An 8,645-nucleotide genomic window follows, 5' to 3' on the forward strand; every position below is an offset into this window, starting at 1 on the left:
GCTGTTGGGGGCCTGTCTGTGGTTTAACACACTCCTCCGGTGATTCTGATGCACACCAAGTTCAAGAGTCATTGCTATAAGCAAATCGTGCCAATGCTATTCTCTTTCGTTAGAAACAGGCAAATTGATTCAGTTCTGGTCAGTTACACACAGGGGATACTGTACTGGGGAAGCCTTATCAGAAACCGTTTCTTAGCCTTTATTCTTTATTATGTATTTATTTTTTTCAGACGGAGTCTCGCTTTGTCACCCAGGTGGAGTGTAGTGGCGTGATCTCAGCTTACCGCAACCTCTGCCTCCCGAGTTCAAGCGATTCTCCTGCCTCAGCCTCCCAGGAGCTGGGATTACAGGCACGTGCAACCACACCTGGCTAATTTTGTAGTAGAGACTAGAAATGGGGTATCACCATGTTGGCCAGGCTGGTCTCGAACTCCTGACCTCAAGTGATCCACTCACCTTGGCCTCCCAAACAGGCGTGAGCGCCCGAGCCCAGCCCATTTCTTAGCTTTTGAAAGAGGCATAAGGACTCTCCCTTTCGGGGGTCTTTGGGTCAAACTGTTTTCATAATAATACTAAGATGTCATTTCCACTCTCACCTCTTGCAAGTGTACGCTGGACTCTTCCAGAGGCTATGTGATGATGTGCGATGTATGACAGATTGCATGAGAAGCAGATAGGAGAAACCATCTGTCCTCAGTGAAGCTGACATCAAAAACATGTAAAAATGTAAAACAGCCGGGCACGGTGGCTCAAGCCTGTAATCCCAGCACTTTGGGAGGCCGAGACGGGCGGATCACGAGGTCAGGAGATCGAGACCATCCTGGCTAACACGGTGAAACCCCGTCTCTACTAAAAATACAAAAAAAAAATAAGCCGGGCGAGGTGGCGGGCGCCTGTAGTCCCAGCTGCTCGGGAGGCTGAGGCAGGAGAATTGCGCGAACCCGGGAGGCGGAGCTTGCAGTGAGCGGAGATCTGGCCACTGCACTCCAGCCTGGGCGACAGAGCCAGACTCCGTCTCAAAAAAAAAAAAAAAAAATGTAAAACAATGCCAACTTCTCACTAAATTTTTTTTTTGGAAAATATAGTTATTTTTGTCATAAAAATGTGTGATGTATGTTAACATGTAATAGATTTATTATTTTTTAAATAAATAAATATTTTTAAATTTTCAGTTTATTCATTTATAAATGATAAATATTGATAAACATTATATATATTACACACATATATATTACACATATATATATTACACACACACACATATATATATATATATATATTTTTTTTTTGAAAAGCTCTTTGGCGTCCTTGGTTTTTAAGCCTGTGATAGGAAGTAGTCCTGAGGGCCGGGCGCGGTGGCTCAAGCCTGTAATCCCAGCACTTTGGGAGGCCGAGACGGGCGGATCACGAGGTCAGGAGTTCGAGACCATCCTGGCTAACACGGTGAAACCCCGTCTCTACTAAAAAATACAAAAAACTAGCCGGGCGAGGTGGCGGGCACCTGTAGTCCCGGCTACTGGGGAGGCTGAGGCAGGAGAATGGCGTAAAAACCCGGGAGGCAGAGCTTGCAGTGAGCTGAGATCCGGCCACTGCACTCCAGCCTGGGCGACACAGCGAGACTCCGTCTCAAAAAAAAAAAAAAAAAAAAAAAAAAAAAAAAAAAAAAAAAAAAAAAAAAAAAAAAAAAAAGTAGTCCTGAGTGGGAGAACCGCTCCTCCGGGAAGGCTGCAGTGCCCGCGGCTGCTGCTGCCACCTTGTGGCCGTGAGAGGACACAGCCAACACAGTGAGGCCGGAGGACCAGAGACAATGGCAGGGTCACTGTCCCTCCCAAACAGCCAACCTGTGTATGTGCCACATGCCTCCACTATCTTGAAACCTCCTGTTCTCTGAGATGAGAAACTCCCTTGTTCCTTAAACAATTTTAGGCTGGGCTTTCTCATACATACAAAATCTTCCCAGCTGTTTCAAGTTTGTCCTGAGGACCTCAATTATTTTTTTTTTTTTGACGGTGTCTCCCTCTGTCACTCAGGCTGGAGTGCAGCGGTGCGATCTCGGCTCACTGCAACCTTCACCTCCCGGGTTCAAGCGATTCTCCTGCCTCAGCCTCCCCAGTAGCTGGAATTACAGGTGCACACCACCATGCCCGGCTAATTTTTGTATTTTTAGTAGAGACGGGGTTCCACCACGTTGACCAGGCTGGTCTCAAACTCCCAGCCTCATGTGATTTACCCACCTCGGCCTCCCAAAGTGCTGGGATTACAGGCCTGAGCCATTGCACCTGGCCCTCAATGCCTTTTCTATGCATTGTGTTTGTTTCCAGGTCTTTGTGGATTATGACACTATTTTCCAAATGAAGACACTGAAGCCTTAAGACAAAACTTTGAAAAAAGAAATCATAGATTGAAATGCGATAAAGGCGTCATTCAGGAAATTAACAGAGATCATCAGCACTGTAAAAAGCAGATGTCAAAAAACAGACAAAACCTATTGAAAATACACTGGCAGGCCGGTCGCGGTGGCTCAAGCCTGTAATCCCAGCACTTTGGGAGGCCGAGATGGGCGGATCACGAGGTCAGGAGATCGAGACCATCCTGGCTAACACGGTGAAACCCCGTCTCTACTAAAAAATACAAAAAACTAGCCGGGCGCGGTGGCGGGCGCCTGTAGTCCCAGCTACTCAGGAGGCTGAGGCAGGAGAATGGCGTGAACCCGGGAGTCGGAGCTTGCAGTGAGCTGAGATCCGGCCACTGCACTCCAGCCTGGGCGGCAGAGCGAGACTCCGTCTCAAAAAAAAAAAAAAAAAAAAAAAAAAAAAGAAAATACACTGGCACTCACATGCTCTTAGGAAAGCAAGTCTTCTAATTAGGACTATGTGCCATTATCACCTCTATTTTGTAAAATTGTTCATTTTTATGTAAATGCTAGCCATTTTCGGTTTTACTCAGTAAAAAACTTAGATTTTGTAACTTCAGACTCTGCAACTGATGTTTGCCAATAGGACCAATGGATGCAAATGTCATGTAATAATTTATACTGTAAGTAAACATTGCTCCAAAGAGAATCACTTAGCAGACACTCAATAAATAATTTTTGTTATATAAAAAAATAAGCCACTCACTGTAGTTCAGCCCTGTAATCCCAGCACTTTGGGAGGCCTAGGTGGGACGATCACCTGAACCAAGGAGTTTATATATATTACATATGTTATATATGTTATAACTGGGCAACACAGGGAGACCCCCATCTCTAAAAAAATTTTTTAAATTAGCCAGGCATGGTGGCACAGGCTTGTAGTCCCAGCTACTCAGGAGGCTGAGGTGGGAGGATTGCTTGAACTTGGGAGGTTGAGGCTACAGTGGGCCATGATCATGCCATGGCACACTCCAGCCTGGGTGACAGAGCAAGACCTTGTATCAAAAAAAAGAAAAAAAGGTAAACAAGGCCGGGCGCAGTGGCTCAAGCCTGTAATCCCAGCACTTTGGGAGGCCGAGATGGGCGGATCACGAGGTCAGGAGTTCGAGACCATCCTGGCTAACACGGTGAAACCCCGTCTCTACTAAAAAATAAAAAAAACTAGCCGGGCGAGGTGGCGGGTGCCTGTAGTCCCGGCTACTCGGGAGGCTGAGGCAGGAGAATGGCATAAAAACCCGGGAGGCAGAGCTTGCAGTGAGCTGAGATCCGGCCACTGCACTCCAGCCTGGGCGACACAGCGAGACTCCGTCTCAAAAAAAAAAAAAAAAAAAAAGTAAACAAAACAAAAAAAACTAGGTGGAGGAAGATAATCTCTGAAAGACTTAAACATTTAAGTATTATATAAGTATTAGACCACAAAAGTAAGCAATCCCAGCAATGATTTACCTATGTTGAAATAATCTTACAGCTGCAAAATCATGCCAACGTTTTGGGTATTGCAGAAGTGGCAGCTAACTGTACACCACGAATCCTCTGATGTGATAGAACTGTAACCAGGAAGTCTTTGCCCAGCCAGAGACTGCATTTCCTAGTACCTCCCTACCTCCAAGTGGAGCCATGTGACTGATGCTCGCAATCGGAATGATGTGTCTCACTCCTGGCCAAGGCAGTTTTAAGAAGTGGCTGTGTTTCTCCACATGTTCTCTTTGCCTGCCAGCCAGCTAGGTGTAAAGAACTTGAGGCCCTAGAGAATGAAGCCACCAGATAGAAAGGGCCGGGATTCCTGAATCACTTGTGATGGAGGGCTGACTCTCAACAAGAAACATCTACATGGGACTGCTAGAGGAGTACAAAATAATCCCAGTGCAGTGGGAGCAGGAAGAAAAAGCTAAAAAAGAAAGACAAAAAACAGAAGAATGAAAAAAAAATTTTAAATTCCATTTTGTGAAGTCTCTGAAAACTACAGCTAATATTAACACAGACACTAAGCTATTTTGAAGCACTGAAGTTCTAAATCGGCATCAGGAACATTTTGGGCCTGGGGAGAAAAAAGAGCAAGTTTCATGTTTACTATTGTATCCCTATTTCCCTGCTGAGCCCAGCAGCACGTAGTGATTATGTGAGCCAGACTTGAGCGAGATTTGAGCGAGACTCCATTAAAAAAAAAAAAAAAAAAAAAAAAAAAGGCTCCACCTGTCAACGTGGTCACAATGGCAATGAAATTTCCGTTTTTTTTTTTTTTTTTGAGACTCCGTCTCACTCTGTCACCCAGGCTGGAGTGCAGTGGCACGATCTCGGCTCACTGCAAGCTCCGCCTCCCGGGTTCACGCCATTCTCTCGCCTCAGCCTCTGAGTAGCTGGGACTATAGGCACCCGCCACCACGCCCGGCTAGTTTTTTTTGTATTTTTAGTAGAGACAGGGTTTCACCATGTTAGCCAGGATGGTCTCGATCTCCTGACCTCGTGATCCACCCGCCTCAGCCTCCCAAAGTGCCGGGATTACAGGCTTGAGCCACCCCGCCCGGCCTCCTTTTTTTTTTTTTTTAAATAGTCTTGCTCTGTCGCCCAGACTGGAGTGCAGTGGTGCAACTTCGACTCACTGCAACCTCCACCTCCCAGGTTCAGGTGATTCTCCTGCCTCTACCTCCTGAGTAGCTGGGATTACAGGAGCCCGCCATCACACCTGGCTAATTTTTGTATTTTTAGTAGAGATAGGGTTTCACCAATGTTGGTCAGGCTGGTCTCGAACTCCTGACCTCATGATTCGGCCACCTCGGCCTCCCAAAGTGCTGGGATTACAGGCATGAGCCACCACACCTGGCCAGCAATGAAATTGCAACGTGAGTTTGGAAGAGGACATTCAAATCATAGCAAAAGCTACAATAGTCTCAAATAAAATAATAGTAAACACTTGGGGGGAAAGTTCTACAGATTAACTAGTATTTATTTCTGTATATTTTAGGTAAACAGAGAACTAGAGAAAGCTGCCTTAGAAGGTAGTGAGTTTTCCTGGAGATATTAAAGAATAGAACAAGTGACAACGTGGCAGCGGTATAAGATGTGACAGAGAAAGTTCAAGCTTAGAAAGGTGGTTGGACTAGTTTTGCCTTGATATTACCTGACCTTTTTTTTTTTTTTTTTTTTTGAGACGGAGTCTCGCTCTGTCGCCCAGGCTAGAGCGCAGTGGCCAGATCTCAGCTCACTGCAAGCTCCGCCTCCCGGGTTCACGCCATTCTCCTGCCTCAGCCTCCCTAGTAGCTGGGACTACAGGCGCCGCCACCTCGCCCGGCTAGTTTTTTTTTGTATTTTTAAAGTAGAGACGGGGTTTCACCGTGTTAGCCAGGCTGGTCTCGATCTCCTGACCTCGTGATCTGCCCGCCTCGGCCTCCCAAAGTGCTGGGATTACAGGCGTGAGCCACCGCGCCCGGCCACCCCTTTCAAAAAATTGGTTTTGGTTTGGGGAGGGAGACAGTATATATGCCATAATGCATACTTAATCACGAAGAGGGCCGGGTGCGGTGGCTCAAGCCTGTAATCCCAGCACTTTGGGAGGCCGAGACGGGTGGATCACGAGGTCAGCAGATCGAGACCATCCTGGCTAACACGGTGAAACTCCGTCTCTACTAAAAAATACAAAAAACTAGCCGGGCGAGGTGGTGGGCACCTGTAGTCCCAGCTACTCGGGAGGCTGAGGCAGGAGAATGGCGTAAACCCGGGAGGTGGAGCTTGCAGTGAGCTGAGATCCGGCCACTGCACTCCAGCCTGGGCCGCATAGGGACACTCCGTCTCAAAAAAAAAAAAAAAAAAATCATGATGAGGAGAAAGATATTGATGATAATGAATCTTTGTCTTTTGAAGGGAATCTGCTGTCAATTTTGTTCCACTTAAACTTTGGGAGATAAATACATATAACACATATAGAATATTTATTACCTATCCATATGATCATGGTCTCTGACTCATTAAACATTTTTCTTTTTCTTTTTTTTTTTGGAGACAGAGGCTCACTCTGTTACCCAGGCTGGAGTGCAGTGGCGTGATCTCGGCTCACTGTAACCTCCACCTCCCAGATTCAAGCGATTCTCCAACGCCTGGCTAATTTTTGTATTTTTAGTAGAGATGGGGTTTCGCCATGTTGCCCAGGCTGGTCTTGAACTCCTGAGCTCGGGTGATCCACGTGCCTTGGCCTCCCAAAGTGCTGGGATTACAGGGTTGAGCCACCGCGTCTGGCCTAAACATTTTTCTTTAACTTCTATTTCTCTATGATACCATCACTTTGGGTGTTCGAGCTTAGCTACTCAAAATGTGACCTGCCAGACAGCAGCACACCATCCCCTGGAAGCCTTCTAGAAATGCAGAATCTCAAGCCCCAGCCCACACCCACTCAATTGGAATCTGCATTCCAAGGACTTCCAGATGATTTGTAAGTACTTTAAAGTTGAAAAGCACTGATATAGACTAAGAAGCCCTCAATGGCATATCTGCCTCAGTCAAGACCATAAAGAACTTTATGCTGGAAAATTTTCAGAGCGGCTTTTGGACCAATTGCTCAGTATAGTCATAGTTAGAGGTTTAAACACTCATAGAACATTTACTTTTAGACATGGTAGCTTCTATTACAATATCCAAAGTGCAATTGTTACAAATTACAGTTGCAAATAGCACCTGATTTAATGTGTTTGATAAGCCTGACATAAGACTAACCCTTCCATTCCATGGCTCCACAGAAGTTCAAAACCTTCCAAGATTTCTGTGAATTCTTCATGTCACTAAATCAGGTGTGTTTGTATATCTCTCATGGTCCTGCCTCTGCTCTCCCTGTTTTTGTGTGTCAAACTCAACTTCTGTCCTTAATTTAATAAAATATAAGTCACACATCCAAAGACCTTATGTAAGTGCACATGTTACTGAGGGCTTGAGGGAACCAGAGGAGTGATGAGAGTTAGGTAAGCCAGTTAATACTGAATTAGACATCTACCTCCGAAAATCTCTTCCTGAGAAAGGATATACTGACATACCTTAACAGTTTGTTTCACACGCACAAAAAAAGGAAGGTAAATAGTAAATAAACACAAGACTAAAATATCTTAGTTAATTTATGTTTTTGTTTTTTTAAAAACCTTAACCAATTATGAGTGCTGCAATGACTTTCCTCTGTCTAACCAAATGATCCAACTCAAGGTAGCTACTGTCAATAAATAGGATCCTGCAACGACTTGGGGAATCAGTTATCTAATTAGTGAATTTTAACAAAAGCTGGTTCTTGCTGGGCAGACTCAGCATTTCCTTGGCAGTGAAAGGAAACAGCTGTGCTGGTAGATTAGCCTACTGGAAACCAAACGAAACCCAAAAACAAACCCTCCTACCCAAAGTCTCCATTGTGCACACACTGGCCCAGGAGTTCTCAGCTCTGACTGCACAGCAGAAGCACCAGGGAGGCCTTTTAAAGATGCTGACGCTTGGGTCCCATCCCAGAGCAACTAAATCTGAATGACTGGGGGCTGAGGCCAGGCATCAACGTTTTAAGAAAGCTCCCCATCTAAAATCAGAAGAAAAACTTTCCTCTGAAATAGAAATCCTGCTTCAGGTTTTTAATAAAGGATCATGAAGAATTAAGTGAAAAGGCAAGTGTCAAAGCAGTGTGATCTCATTGGGATGGGGAGTAGAATTCTTTATATATATATATATTTTTTTTTTTTTTTTTTTTTTTTTTTTTGAGATGGAGTCTCGCTCTGTCACCCAGGCTGGAGTGCAGTGGCACGATCTCGGCTCACTGCAACCTCCACCTCCCGGGTTCACGCCATTCTCCTGCCTCAGCCTCTCAAGTAGCTGGGACTACAGGCGCCCGACACTGCGCCCGGCTATTTTTTTGTATTTTTTAGTAGAGACGGGGTTTCATCGTGTTAGCCAGGATGGTCTCGATCTCCTGACCTCGTGATCCGCCCGTCTCGGCCTCCCAAAGTGCTGGGATTACAGGCTTGAGCCACCGCACCCAGCCCCTATTTTTCTTTTTTAGGTAAGTTTGATAAGTATTCTTATAGGGAATAAGGTCAAGTAGAATTCTTTTTTTTTTTTTTTTTTTGAGGCAGGGTCTCTCTGTTGTCCAGGCTAGAGTGCAGTGGTGTGTTTGTAGCAACCTCGGACTCCTGGGCTCAAGCAATCCTCCCACCTCAGCCTCCCTAAGCTGATTTCTTAATAAAAAAGAATACAGATGGGAAAATGTGGCCAAGAA

Source organism: Macaca thibetana, chromosome 4 (genome assembly GCF_024542745.1).
Source record: "Macaca thibetana thibetana isolate TM-01 chromosome 4, ASM2454274v1, whole genome shotgun sequence".
NCBI lineage: Eukaryota > Metazoa > Chordata > Mammalia > Primates > Cercopithecidae > Macaca > Macaca thibetana.